This window comes from Xenopus laevis, chromosome 7S (genome assembly GCF_017654675.1).
Source record: "Xenopus laevis strain J_2021 chromosome 7S, Xenopus_laevis_v10.1, whole genome shotgun sequence".
NCBI lineage: Eukaryota > Metazoa > Chordata > Amphibia > Anura > Pipidae > Xenopus > Xenopus laevis.
The window spans coordinates 79069299-79083601 of NC_054384.1; the positions used below are offsets into that span (position 1 = coordinate 79069299).

The 14303-nt window shown below is 40.1% G+C and overlaps 1 pseudogene; it reads left to right on the forward strand.

Annotated features, from left to right (window-relative positions):
* The window catches only part of LOC108697241, a 145674-nt pseudogene extending 132654 nt beyond the window's left edge, over nucleotides 1–13020 (forward strand).
* Nucleotides 13021–14303: the final 1283 nt, after the last annotated feature.

Here is a 14303-nt window from a genome sequence, read left to right on the forward strand (position 1 = left end):
TAAATGCGTCATGACTCATGGTTAATTGAAGAAACTGCGTTATCTAAAGTCATCTTAACTCATTTAATGCATTTAACCTTTCCATTAGCATACCAAAGCACCATTGTGAACAATGGTGAATGCCTTAATTAGATGGGATGTTGTGACGCAGTTTTCTGTGTTAAATGAGATAAATGGGATATCTGTGTTTAGTTATTCTGTGTCAAACAGACAAACCAAAGTGGCTGCATCTGTACATGATGACCATTAGAACCGGATGTCTCTTTGAAACCTTAACTACAAAGGGAAACAATAGCTCAGCAAAGAAGGAGCTAAAGCATGCATCCAGGCAGATGGGTCCCAGACAGGATTTGAACCCAGGACTCCCACACCATAAATCTGTCATCTAAGGCACCGCACCACAGGGTCAAATCTGCTTGCTCTGTCTCCGGATAACCATTAAAACAAAATGTCTCTTTGAAACCTTAAAATCAAAGTTGCTGCGACTAGTGAATGCAAAGGGAACCGATGGCTCGGCCTAAGCGCTCATCCTTGTGGAAAGATCCCATCCAGGATTCGAACTCGGGACTCCTGGACAATAAACCAGTGACTTAGATGAGGAGCCAAAGGATCTAGGCTGGATGGCCTTGCCTCCAGATTACTTTTACAACCCAATGTCTCTTTACACTACCAGGTGATCTTCTGCCTAACAAAGTCAATACACTCAATAGAACCCCTGGTAAAGGAGCACTTCCTGGTGGCCAAATGGTTAAGGCACCTGCCTATGGTGCACATGGTCGTGAGTTTGATTCCCGCCCTCGCCCAGTGTAACTCGGTCTGATGGTGTGATGACTAGTAGAAGTTGCTGCCTGGAAACAGAGAACACGAAAAAGCTGTGGAAGTTGCGCCCTGGTGACAGAGAATGCATAGAACCTGTGGAAATTACTGCCTGGGAATAGAAAACACAAAGACCATTAAAACCGGATGTCTCTTTGAAACCTTAACTGCAAAGGGAAACAATAGCTCAGCAAAGAAGGAGCTAATGCATGCATCCAGGCAGATGGGTCCCAGCCAGGATTCGAACCCAGGACTCCCACACCATAAACCTGCTCACCTAAGGCGCTGTGCCACAGGGTTAAATTTGCTTGCCCTGCCTCCAGATGACCATTACAACCTGATGCCTCTTTGAAACCTTAAATACAAAGGGAACCTATAGCTCAGCAAAGAAGGAGCTAAAAGATGCACCCAGGCAGGAGGGTCCCAACCAGGATTTGAACCCAGAACTCCCACACCATAAACTGGTCCCCTACAGCGCTGCACCACAGGGACAAATCTGCTTGTCCTGCCTCCAGATGACCATTACAACCGGATATTTCTTTGAAACATGAAAAACAAAGGGAACAGCTGAGCAAAGAAGCAGCTAAAGCACGCATCAAGGCAGATGGGTACCACCAAGGATTCGAAGCTGGGACTGCCACACCATAAATCTGTCAGATAAGGCACTGCGCCACAGGGTCAAATATTTTTATTCTGCCTCCAGATGACCATTACAACCGGATATCTCTTTGAAACATGAAAAACAAAGGGAACCAATAGCTCAGCAAAGAAGCAGCTAAAGCACGCATCAAGGCAGATGGGTCCCACCCTGGATTTGAACCCAGGACTGCCACACCGTAAATCTGTCACATAAGGCACTGCACCACACGGTCAAATCTGTTCGTCCTTCCTCCAGATGACCATTACAACCGTATATCTCTTTGAAACATGAAAAACAAAGGGAACCAATAGCACGCATCCAGGCAGATGGGTCCCACCCAGGATTCAAACCCGGCACTGCCACACCATAAATCTGTCACATAAGGCACTGCGCCACAGGGTCAAATCTGCCTTGCCTCCAGATGACCATTACAACCGGACGTCTCTTTGAAACCTTAAATACAAAGGGACCTAATAGCTCAGCAAAGAAGGAGCTAAAGCACGCATCCAAGCAGATAGGTCCCACCTAGGATTTGAACCCAGGACTATCACACCGTGAATCTGTCACCTAAGGCACCGCGCCACAGGGTCAAATCTGCTTGCCCTTCCTCCGGATAACCATTAAAACCAAATGTCTCTTTGAAACCTTAAAATAAAAGTTGCTGCGACTGGTGAATGCAGTTGGATGAAAAGGAACCAATGGCTCGGCCTAAGAATTCATCCTTGCAGAAAGATCCCATCCAGGATTCGAACCCGGGACTCCTGGACCATAAACCAGTTGAGGCGCCACAGGGTCTAGGCTGTATGGCCTGGCCTCCAGATGACTTTTACAACCCAATGTCTCTTTACACTACCAGGTGATCTTCTGCCTAACAAAGTCAATACACTCCCTAGAACCCCAGGTAAAGGAGCCCTTCCTGGTAGCCAAATGGTTAAGGCACCTGCCTACGGTGCACATGTTCGTGAGTTCGATTCCCGCCCTCACCCGGTTTAACCCGCTGGCCTGAAGCAGTTGGTCGGATAGCGTAGTGACTAGTAGAATTTGCTGCCTGGAAACAGTGAACACTAAAAACCTGTTGAAGTTGTGGCCTGGTGATAGAGAATGCAAATAACCTGTTGAAATTACTGCCCAGGGACAGAAACACAAAGAACCTGTAGAAGTTGCTGCCTGGGGACAGAGAACAAGAAGAGCCTGTGGAAGTAGCTGCCTAGAGGAAGAGAACTGTTTCAATGAAAGGAAGTTGGTGGACGAGAGAAGGGAGAGCTTCCACAAAGGGGGAGCCAGAGGTGGCCTGCCTGTGATGAAAGGGGGGGGGGGGTCTTGCTGAAAAAAAACTGTGCTTGGCAGCAGTTCTTGCAGAATGGAACTGTATTTGGCTTCCTTTTGTTTTACAGGGTTTGCCCTCTTTTAACCCACCCAGGAATCTGCTTTTGGTGGGTTCCCCATCTGGCCTCCTCCCCTTCTAAGATAGCCAGGTATCTGCTTCGGGACTGGTTTTCCCCATCTAGCACCTTGCCCATACCTTACCCTTGCATCAACTTTGGGGGTCCCCATATACAAAAACACCCTCCGACACCACCAACTCTCCCCCCACAGATGTCCTTTTTTGGGGGTTTGCCTGACATCAGCCACCTTGTGTTTGCAAAGTGAACAATGTTTGCTGTTCACTAAATGCACAGTTAATTAGCAGTAGTTTGCTTATTAGCAGAAATTAGCAGTAGCTTGTATTGTATTCTACCTAAGGTTTGTGATATTCCAGCCCCTGATGTTTTGATGACAGTTCCTTTGTGGAACCATGTATTTAATAAAATGTAGTGAAGGAATAAACATGCAAATTGTTTCCTCGATATAGAGCAATGTCAAATCTTTCTTATTGTTATTGTTTCTAGCACACATATGTAACTGAATTCTAAGCTGCATCAGGCTGAAAAAATTCAGACATTTTAATTTAGCATTATTTATTCCCTTTTGTGTATATATGTTTGCAATGTACAAAAGAGATATTGTTACACAAATGAATTAGTGCCTACATTGCTTGTTAATTCTGAGCTGCCATCATTTTTAGTGCCTTTATGACTAGGAGATACAATGCATGGTTTTACATATGCAGCAAAATGCTCTTCAGTCTCCTTTTTATTACTAACAAGAAAGAAATTGTCACATCTCCTTGGACTTTGGAGTGCATTAAGAAATTACAATTATGCTCTAGGCAATTTGGTTCCTACTCATTGCCCAGAGCACTGATAGTGCTACCGCAGCAAAAAGAATGGAAAGATAGAATGTCCTTGCGGTACTAAAATGCTTAACTTTCTCCTAATGTATTATAATTAGAAAATAAAGACCTTTCATGAAGAAAAATGGATTTTAACTTAATAAAACACCATTGTATAATTTAAGCTTCTTTTCTGCTGCAAATGTTTTACAAATCCTCATCATGTCTGCTCCAGCGATTTCATTTGGAAAGGTTGGGCCATATATTTTTAAACGGTGCTTCTAATGCCTCACTCGTAAGAAATTTACAGATGGTTTATACACAGTCTTTCCAATGACATACCATCACTCACTGTGATGCTGGCACTGATTCCATTTCTCACATACCTTTAAATGACCGTCATAGGACAGCACTATACAAAACCGCATATGCTTATCAATGGCGACACGTTCTTACTTATCCATAAAATGTTCCATATTGCTTTTGACCCATTCGGAGCAAATCTGCTGCTGCTGTTCTTGTTATTGTTCAGATAAGCCTATCAACAGTTGCTGTGCTAGAAATTAAGCAAACAATTTGTTAAAAAGAACTGCATTTTATAACATCGACATCACTGTAACATTGAATATTTGGCTATAAGTAAGGTCAAATCAGCACAAATTTCTATATCCCCTGTAGAGAATATCCAATTATTTTCTGATGTAATCCTGCAAGTTCATAGCATTTTAGTAGCCCAAGAGGATAAGCTAAGTGCAATAGCTGATAGATGAAATAGTTCACATTGTTATGTTATGCTGTTGTTCCCTCTCAATTATAGGTTTGTACAGCTTTAATTCATTAAATGGACATTTGTCTATATGACTAGAATAAGATTGTGCTTAAAATGGAATGTATTGCACATTAAGCAAAGTAGTGTAATGCTTGAAATATAAATAATAATACAACAAATTGTGATAAGTTTTCTTGGTAATCATGTGACTTGTAACTGCTCTCTTAGGGTTTGAGTCTGATTTATACAATATCATGTGCAAGTAACTGTTTTGTGTCTTATATTCAATAAGTCAATAAATGTGACTGCTGAATTTTACTGTTGTTTTCATTATTTGGTGTAAAGACAGATCAAATTTAAAGGAATAAATATTTAAAGGAAATATGTAGTATAAATTAAAATCCCGCTTATCTTGTAGGCAATAATGAATAATATAGGATAGTGGCGAAAAATTATAATTTTCTTTAAAAAAATGCCCTTTATTTGAGCTCTCGAAAGATCCACTCTGGTCTATATTTCAAATGATGGGTGACCATGACCCTGTCAGAAGCACAGTAGGAGGCGATACCTAATCATAGCCCTGCAGTCACGCAAGCAAAGACAGACTTTGGTACACCTAGCTTGTGATTGGTTCCTATTTAAATTAGACAGCAGAAAGTGGAACAGATGGATGGGACTAGTAGGGTTTTTACAGAAATGTTCAATATATCAATTTGAAATTCTAAATTTTTAAGCACATTCCTTCTCTATTTAAAATAATATGATAAATGTTCCCTTTAAGGTGCGCTTGCGTGTGAGTGCACAAAGATTTTGAGGCCAGCACACACAACAAATTGTGGAGTCACAAAGATTTTGTATTAATTCTGACCTGGGCACACAGTTTTTAAAAACTATGCACAAAATAATATTGTTGTGCACATAGACCAGAAGGAATTAGAGGGAATATTATTTCATGCACTGGCACATTCTTGTTTTTTTTACACTATTGAGGTTATTTATGAAAACCCGAAAAGTTCTCACTATTGTCTGAAAACGACTCCAAATCCCTCTAAGGGGTATATTTATCAAAGAGTGAAGTCTAAGAATGTCACAGTCCTCTAGAGTGAAATTCTGCCACTCTCCATTCATTTCTATGGGATTTTAAAAGAGTATTTATCAATTGGTGAACGTGAAAGTTCATTATTTGATAAATATGCCATTCAAAATCCCATAGAAATGAATGGAGAGTGGCGGAATTTCGCTCTACAGGAGTGTGGCGATCTCTAACTTCACTCTTTGATAAATATATAATAAATATATAATATATAAATATATTTCTAAAGAGTTTGATATGATATATGGGCGCAGATTCACTAAAGGGCGAATTATCGGCAGCGACCAGTTCGCACAAATCGCACCACTTTGCCAGGTGCAAATTTGCTACTACTACACTAATTCACTAGTATGCAAAGTTGCGCCCTAGACGCCGAACGCTGGTGACTTTTCGCTAGTGTTACTTCGGCAGTGCGAGCATTTCACAGCGAAGATGCGCTAGCGTTCGTTTGTGCCTATTGAAAATTCGCTAGTGATCTTGTGCTTAGGTCAATTTGCATATTTTGGAACTTTAATGCATTTTCGGCACACAGGTGATGTAAGTGACAGAAGATTGAGGAAGATCTAGCTTCTTTTTAGCACTTCGCCTGGTCTGAGGTGGCGAATTCAACTCTGGCGAAAGAGTTTCATTCAGTATAATCCGCACTTTACTGAATTTGCAGAGTAACGAGCTTTCGCCAGAGCAAAAAGTGTTAAAGAACGCTAGCGTCGGTCTCTTTCACTAGAAATTGTGAATTGGCGATGTCCCTGCGGATGGCAGTGAATCCACCCCATGGCGTGTATGAAGTCTGCCTTAGCCAAAACCTTTTAATCATACCTTATGGGGCAGATTTATTAATGCAGTAGTGTTCGACTTGAAATGGAAGGCAGGATGAATGCTCAGCGCCAGTCATGATTATACAGAAGATGAAAGAGCGTATTTTCATACATGGGGTTTAACACGCAACTCACTGCAGTATAGGATGCGGGGGAGGCAGCTGTGCTTGCAGTTATAAATTACCCCCTATTCTTTCTCATACTGTATATTTTAATGGTACAATTATGTTTTGAGGGACAGTGGCATCCATTCAGGTCCTGATTTGTGGAGAGGCCACCAAGACCCGGGCCTAGGGCGGCAGGATTTTAGGGGGCAGCATGCATCCCAACCACACCCACATTGGTTCAGAAAGACCGGGGATCAGCAAGAGATAGAATAGTTTTTTTAATCTTCTGTGCGGCAATTCCCATTTATCAGGTCCCGATGAGGAACGATGAGGAAAAATTGAGTGAATAAAAGGGAGGAGACAGGGGCAATGAGCAACAGCAGGTCTAGGGGCGCCCGGGCCCTGCATCCATTGTGAATAACATTCACTTAAACAGCAAATGATTAATCAAGTCTTAATTTATGGTGACCTTAAACTCATTTTTTTTGTTGTGTATGGTTTATTTACAAAAGTATCTGTATTGTTAATGCATAAAAAACTTTAATCATGTGACCTTTCTTCTTGTGACTTTATTTCAAAACAGAATTCCCAGGGATATCAGTATCTACAGATGAAATGTGTTTTCCTGCCTTCAAACATTAAAGTAGAAGCAGCATGTGCTATATTCAAAGATATTATGCTTGGACCACCGCCTGCCAAAATACAGCATTTTTTATCAATCGATGAGACAGAAAAGGTATGGAATGTTGTAAATAGAATATAAGTTTTAATACTTTAATGTTAACTAGGTAAGTCGTTAGTTGGGCATGGACATGATTATCACAAAAACTGGCACAACAGCAAATAAGTGCATTTTACTTTGTGGGAAACAAGATATTTCAGCCCATTAATACAGGTAATCAGCTGTGCATGGCACCATAACAGCTGGTAGGTGTCAGCAAAAGGTAATTGATGGAATACTTATACCGGGAAACACCACTTCTGTCTTTGTGGAATAGCAGAACAGCTGATTACAACATTAAAAATCAGATAAAGGTGACCTGAGAAGCAATGTTAACAAAGCAGGATTAACAAAAAGAAAAGTGTCTGACCCAATTAACCTTTTTCTTTGCAAATCTTACATTAGCCCAACAAATCATTTTAAGCTACTGAAATATAAAATCTTCAAAAGAGATTGTTTCATTTCTCTGAAAGGGGAAACATTTTGCTGTTTGAGAAAATTCCTATTACACCAAATAAAAAAATAAATAAGTATAGCTGAATTGATACACTTAAAATCATGCATACAAATGGATTCATGTGCCAAATTCCATTAAAGTTAATGTACATACATACATATAATTTCTTTTCCAGTCGCTGGGCCAGGCACAAGGAAAGACCTTTAGGTTTGAAATGCAAATGAGGTAAAGATGATGGTATAGACATGCAATCGTATAGAAATAAATGAGTTAGTCTTTGTACTATTGATACTCTAGCACAGTACAAACAAAAATGTGGATGTTATTTCCTGAGAATATGTGTTGATTGTGCTGTTTATATACCAGTTTAGAAACCTTGTATCCTCCAAGTAACTGATAGAGACAGCTAGATATAATTATCAGGGGGTAATTTACCCATCTATGATTTTTTAAAAAAAAAAAAAAATACTATGCTATTTCTACTTTAACGTAAATGTTTAATGTAATGTTTTCTTAGATGTATTAACGTTTACTGGTCTATTTTTTAGAAAGCAAACAATTAATGCATTTCTATTTGACCCCAGACCTAAAGAAATGTAGGGATACAGAGGATTAATTCCCCTCTGTTGTGAAACCACATGTTGGGAAATCCCCTTACTGTGCAGCTACAGGTTAAACTTAGAGTAATGGGAGGGGCAGGAGCCTTGTCCCTGTGCAGTGTGTCTGGCATATGCCGGAGGGTGTCACAAGGTGTCACTGCTGCGCAACTGAGTTGATATATGCAGAGCCATATGCTCACAGCCATTGCAGACTGAGTGGAATAAAAATCTGGCTGCAAAATGTAGGGGGCAAAAGCTGGAGGAGACCCTGGATGGCTGGGGTGCAGTAGCCCCAAGCCTGCAAGCCTGGGAGTTAGTCCAGGAGGGGCTGAAGCTCCTCCAGGAGTGGAGTGTGGGACTTTGCCTGGCAAGGAGGTGCCAGGATTGGACTGCAACAGGTTTCCCCAGGGTAGTGGGTCATTTTTATTTGAATGCATATTTACTTCTGCACTTTCTATTTACGATAAAGTTTATATTTGTTATACAGCACTGTGTGTGTTTGAATGTTTTCCTAATGGAGCCACCCACAGGTGTGTTCCTGGATCCCATCAGGTGAAGGCACTGCCATGAGAGGTAATTCCCAGTAGCCTTTCACTTAGCAAAGGGGACCCAGGACCTGGTATATGGCAAGGATGTACAATGTTGGCCCAGGGGGGTGTCCAAAATGGTGTTAGACAAACCTTAATCCTGTTTGGACATTTTTGTAGTAATTCTAGCAACAAGCAGTTGTGTCACTTTTTAAAAAATATACCCGCTAATGCTTTTGTTATGGAATATAGAAAGTCCTTTAAGTCCAACAAGAAAGAAATTGCTCTTTAGAAGTGATACATTAAATCTAATGTAATATGTGTTAATTTCCCCCAAATCCAAAAGGTGAAACGTTATCCTAATAGAGAATTATATGGTATCTAAGTAAGCAGAAGGAGCAAGTGATTTTGCTACATCAATGGTTTTTCAATGGTCCTTGACATCAAGTGCTGTCTATAATATTTCCTGATCTTGAAGCAACGTTGATTAGCTTCAGAATCCTTCATTGTCCCACCGACATTGGGAGAGCCGTCACTTTAACACTAAATAATTAATCATGGTTCCCTGGAGGTTTCAGAAATCTGTTTCCACACCATGGCACTTTATATAGGGCTTTATTTATCGATTTATTGGTTTGATATTTGGAAAATATTGATATTCCTTTAGCTTAAGCTGCTTTATTATCTGGGACTGACTGTCCCAGAGATACGATTGCCATTATCTCATATACAAAAATAAATCTCACTCTCTATAGAGGAGATGCTCTTTAAAGGGGAACTATAACCTATTCCACATTCATTGTTGCTGCCTTTCCCTAAGTTACAATGTCGGTGCCTGGTTCTGCTCTCTCTTGTCTACTGGGTGCTGGCACTCCTAGGTACTGAAAATAACGCATTCCATACCATTTAGGGTGTACAAATTATCATAAGTGGTTTGCAACATTTTTTTTTACTCTTCTTTGCATCAAAATGGAACACTCTTGCAGGCTTGCAGCCTATAAGGCTTGATTGTTCAACCTCTATCTGCATTTCAAGCCGTAACTTTACTCATGGGACGTGTTTTCTATTGACAGACTTTCTGCTGTTTACCTGATGCACAAGTAGCATTTTTAATACTATTGGGGAAATATAATATGTTTGATTAGCACAAAGATAAATTTGCAATGCTAGTGAATGTTAGCGCCCATGTTTGTGTTAGCGCCCATGTTTCAGACCTCAACCACTTCCTCACAAACTTTGCGACCAAATGGCTTTTGTGAAAATTCACAGTGTAATTTAAAAACTTTTGCAATTGCAAAGGCGTATTTTGGGGCAAAATATTTCACAAACTCCAGAGCAGGTGTTAGCACTAACATTGTTAAGTGATGTAATATTTGCCAGCTAATGATTTTACATTGCGAGCAGCGCTAAACATTAGCAAAAAACAAAATTTTTAATTACATTCCCCATTATGCCTATTAAAAGTCCAAAGCTGTGAGGCAGTCCAAATAATGTCCTGTAAAAAATGACATGGATTGAGTTGTGTCTTGGCATAACGGGATGTGGTTAGACAGATCAGGGGTGAGACCACTAGTCTTAGTATGGTAGCAAAATGTGCTATTGCATTAATCCCTATCCCTATACAAATATATATATATATATACTATACTATATATCTTAAATATATTGATAATGGGTTGAGTGCAGAGGACCTCTTGTATTTGTCTATATGTATTTTGTGGTCACAATTCGTAGAAAACAGTGAAAACAGAAAACGCTGGCCTTCCTTATTCGATTGCCTGGTGCACAATCCTCTGGGGAGACGGCACTCCCTCGATCTCCAATGTAAAGCAAAGAAAGGAGGAATCGGCACACAGGAACAAATTGCAATGTGGGGTAAACCCCTAAGTGTTTATTGTGTCATAAGATGCACAACGTTTCGGGGGCACGCCCCTTCGTCCCCTTTGCTTTTGTGGTCACACCCTCATTGCACCCCCGCCTGAGATTTTCTCACATGAGAAAAATATCCAGCACTAGATTCACAGCAGGCAATAGGGCAGGTCGTAAGTATAGGGCTCTGTTTCAGCCTGTGCCCACTAGCATTCCCTAACTTTCATGTTTGAGTGATACCTATGTACAATATACAAAATAGGGTGTTGTGGGAGCACTCAAAAAGCTAAGTTAAAGTATATTTAAGTATAATGGAAGTGCTACTTTTCAGTGCACAATCCCTGGTCCCCTGCCTGACTGAAGTTATTCAGTATAAATGCAAGTGCATGTGTTTACAAAACAGGGTTTTTCAGTTACAAAGTTATGATCATAAAGTTGATAACCACCATACCTAGTCAATGTAAACCCCATACGGTGGTCCCTAACTTGTTTACCTCTGGTCATATAAAAGTCTTTTACTTCTCTGCATAGTAGCATTCCTTGTAGTCAGTGTATCCAGAACCTTGGTTTCAGTCTGAGGGCTAAATCCTCCCCCGCCACTATGCGGCTTTTAAGAGAGAGAGATTGCCCAAACCAACGCCCATTTTTAATAGCATAGGACCACCATTAGTTTAAGGGGGGGGACGGGGTTCTATAAACCACATGAAGCTCAGCCACAGCTTCCTACAATACAATATTCAAAAAGGGGGGTTAAGGGAGCACTCAAAAGGCTAAGTTAAAGTATATTTAAGTATAATGGAAGTGCTACTTTTCAGTGCATATCCCCTGGTCCCCTGTCTCATACCTAATTTATGTATGTCCCCTGCTGCCTTATGAATACAGTGCTTCTGAATGCTCCAGTTTGGAACATAAATACTTGCAGCAAGTGTCTGCACTTTAAAGAAATGCTCCAGGTGTATGCATTCCAAAGCAGACCATTTGGCAGGGACACAGAGTGCAGACAAAGTGGCAGATTTGGCCCTTTTTTGCAATTTGCAGCCTGCACATGATAACCCTTAATGGAGAAGGAAAGGTTAAAACTAAGCAAGCCTTATCAGAAAGGTCTACCTAAATATACCAGTAAACCTAGTAAACCCTTAAAGTAGTGCTGTCAAAAGAAACACTGCATTTCTTTCCTTCTAGTGTGTACACATGGGCTTCTGTATCAGACTAACTGACTTCAGCTTAAACCTCCTTGCCCGAGGCGTGAGCATGCTCAGTTTGCTCCTCTTCCCCCCCCCTTCTCTGCTGTAATCTGAGCCCAGAACTATAAAAGAGCAGGGAGAGACTCAGGCAGGAAGTGATGTCACACCAAGCTAATACTGCAGCTGCTATCTTAAACAAACAGAGGGTGTCTACAGCTTTTTACTCAGGTATGGTAAAACAGTCTACAGAATAAATATAGCATTCTAGCTTGCACTATTGCAGCTAATCTGTTGGCAATAAAATGTCTCTGTAGCTTTCCTTCTCCTTTAAAGCCTCTCCTTTAGGTTGGTTGGCTTTACCAGTTTTTGTTGTCAAAATGATGTTGCACCTGAATCTATTGATACAGTCCACTCTGAGAATGCTGAAGCTGGCTCTACCTTTTCTCAGCTTGGAACAGAGGGCAAGACAGAATAAGTGACACCAAGGGCAAAAATGGTCCACCATGGTCCACTTAGCATAACAATAGGGGTAATAAATTACCCCATAGACTTATTGCAGATAGTTCCCTGGCTTGAACTGAAATGCAAGGCAGAAGTGCTATGCACTGAGCCAACATGCTGCCTAGAAAATTACTTTCTGCAGGGCTGATTCTAAAAAGAGAACAAAAAAACTTGCAATTGGCATTTATCATAATTTACAACTGTACAAGTCACTGGTGTTGTTCAGTATTGCAAAAGTAAAAAAAAACAGTGAGAAAAAAACAGTTATGTTTACCTTAGACACTGGTTTCTCATTGTCACACTAAAAATTCCACAATTATGATGTCTTTTTTTTTATAGTTTGTTTTCTTTGTGACCCATCTTAAGACAAGGCAATATTTCCTATTTTTTACCTGTCAACATAAAAAAAAACTGAAGATCAGTTTGGGTATCTGCAATGAGAAATAATATTGAAAAGTTTTGAATATTATTACCTGAAATTCATCTTTATCTGATTTAAAGGGTTTGCAAACTTCAACATACAATCACAGATGCTCACACTATCTTCTTTATCATTTTTATAACAGAATAAGGGTAAAAAGCCAAGCAGCAAAATATCTGCTGAAAAAACTGAGAAAATGACAGTCTCACAAGAAAAGATTGAAGACAGCAGGTAGGTGTGAATCAGTGTTTCTGTCACTCAGCTGGATTTTCTTTCTACTTATGCTGTTCTTATGTTCCCTGAAGCAAGCGAGCCTTCTGGCAGGGACTTCTATTTTAAGAAATAACAGTATGTCCTTCCTAGAACAAACCAGCGCCTTTCAGCGAAATGGAATTCTCCAATAATCAGTGGGTAAAGTTTGGGAAGGGGTTATTTGACATTTATAATTTATTGCTTGATATGCGTGCATAAAATCATTTTGAGCCAATTAAAAGATGAAATACATCAAATATATTCACAGCCGTCCAAACTTTACTATGAGGAGATACTAGACAGCAGGTTCTCATTATGAATCATTTTAAGAGACGAATAACAATCTTTGCTGATTAGCTGTCAGACATGCCATTAGTGGCCAAACCTTGTAGTGATCTACATATCTTTGATTATACACAAACACAACTTCTCTTTCTTTTGTGTGTGACTGGAAATACAAGTCCTGTCCAGTGGGTTTTACTAAATGCATGGGGGACCTATTGCAATTACTCATTCCAAAGTTTGCTTGGTAGATCATCCTTTTACAGATCACTTTGATTGATTGGGCCTCAGGTTTAAACAGAATAAGTGAAGGCAAAAAAGAGGAACAGATCATATAAAGGTTTAAAAAAACACTTTTGCAAAACAGGGGTTGCATGTTTTGGAAATATTGCAGATCGATCATGGTTTATATACCAAACCCCATGGGTTATTTGCATTTTTATATCATTGTTATATTCTGATTACTCATTTTCACTACTTTATTATTAATAAGAACAGTAAGACTTTTCCAAAGGAGGTGATGTTCATTTCAGTATGTAGTTGTCATGAAATACTGGCTGGATAACATTGACATTGTGCCAAAGGAGGTTTGATGATATGGAAAGGTATGACAAGCACACAGGACTGAGTAGACAAAAATATCAATAACTGGCCAAGGTTGTCTAATAGGCAGGTCAAGGTCTGGGCAGGCAGAAGGTAAGCAAAGTCCAATAACAAGCCGAGGTCTCAGCAGAAGAGTCAACATCCAGAGTACAGGTCAGAAGTCTTTTTTAATGAAAATAAGCAAAAGTTTAGGCCATGTTTTCATAGACTTTCCTTTCACTAACTGCCCTATAGTCGAGTGTGTGAGCGAAAATTTTCTCCAGGTTTCACTATGGAAAAGAAGCCCATTGACTGGTTGAAAAAAACAAAAAAAATGGTCACTCGTAAAAATCTTTTATGCCGTTTTGCAAATTTTTGGGGAAGCAAAATGGGTCAGATTCACCCGTCACCAGTGGGGGGTGATTACTGCTCTGTGCCTTCAAAACATAAATATGG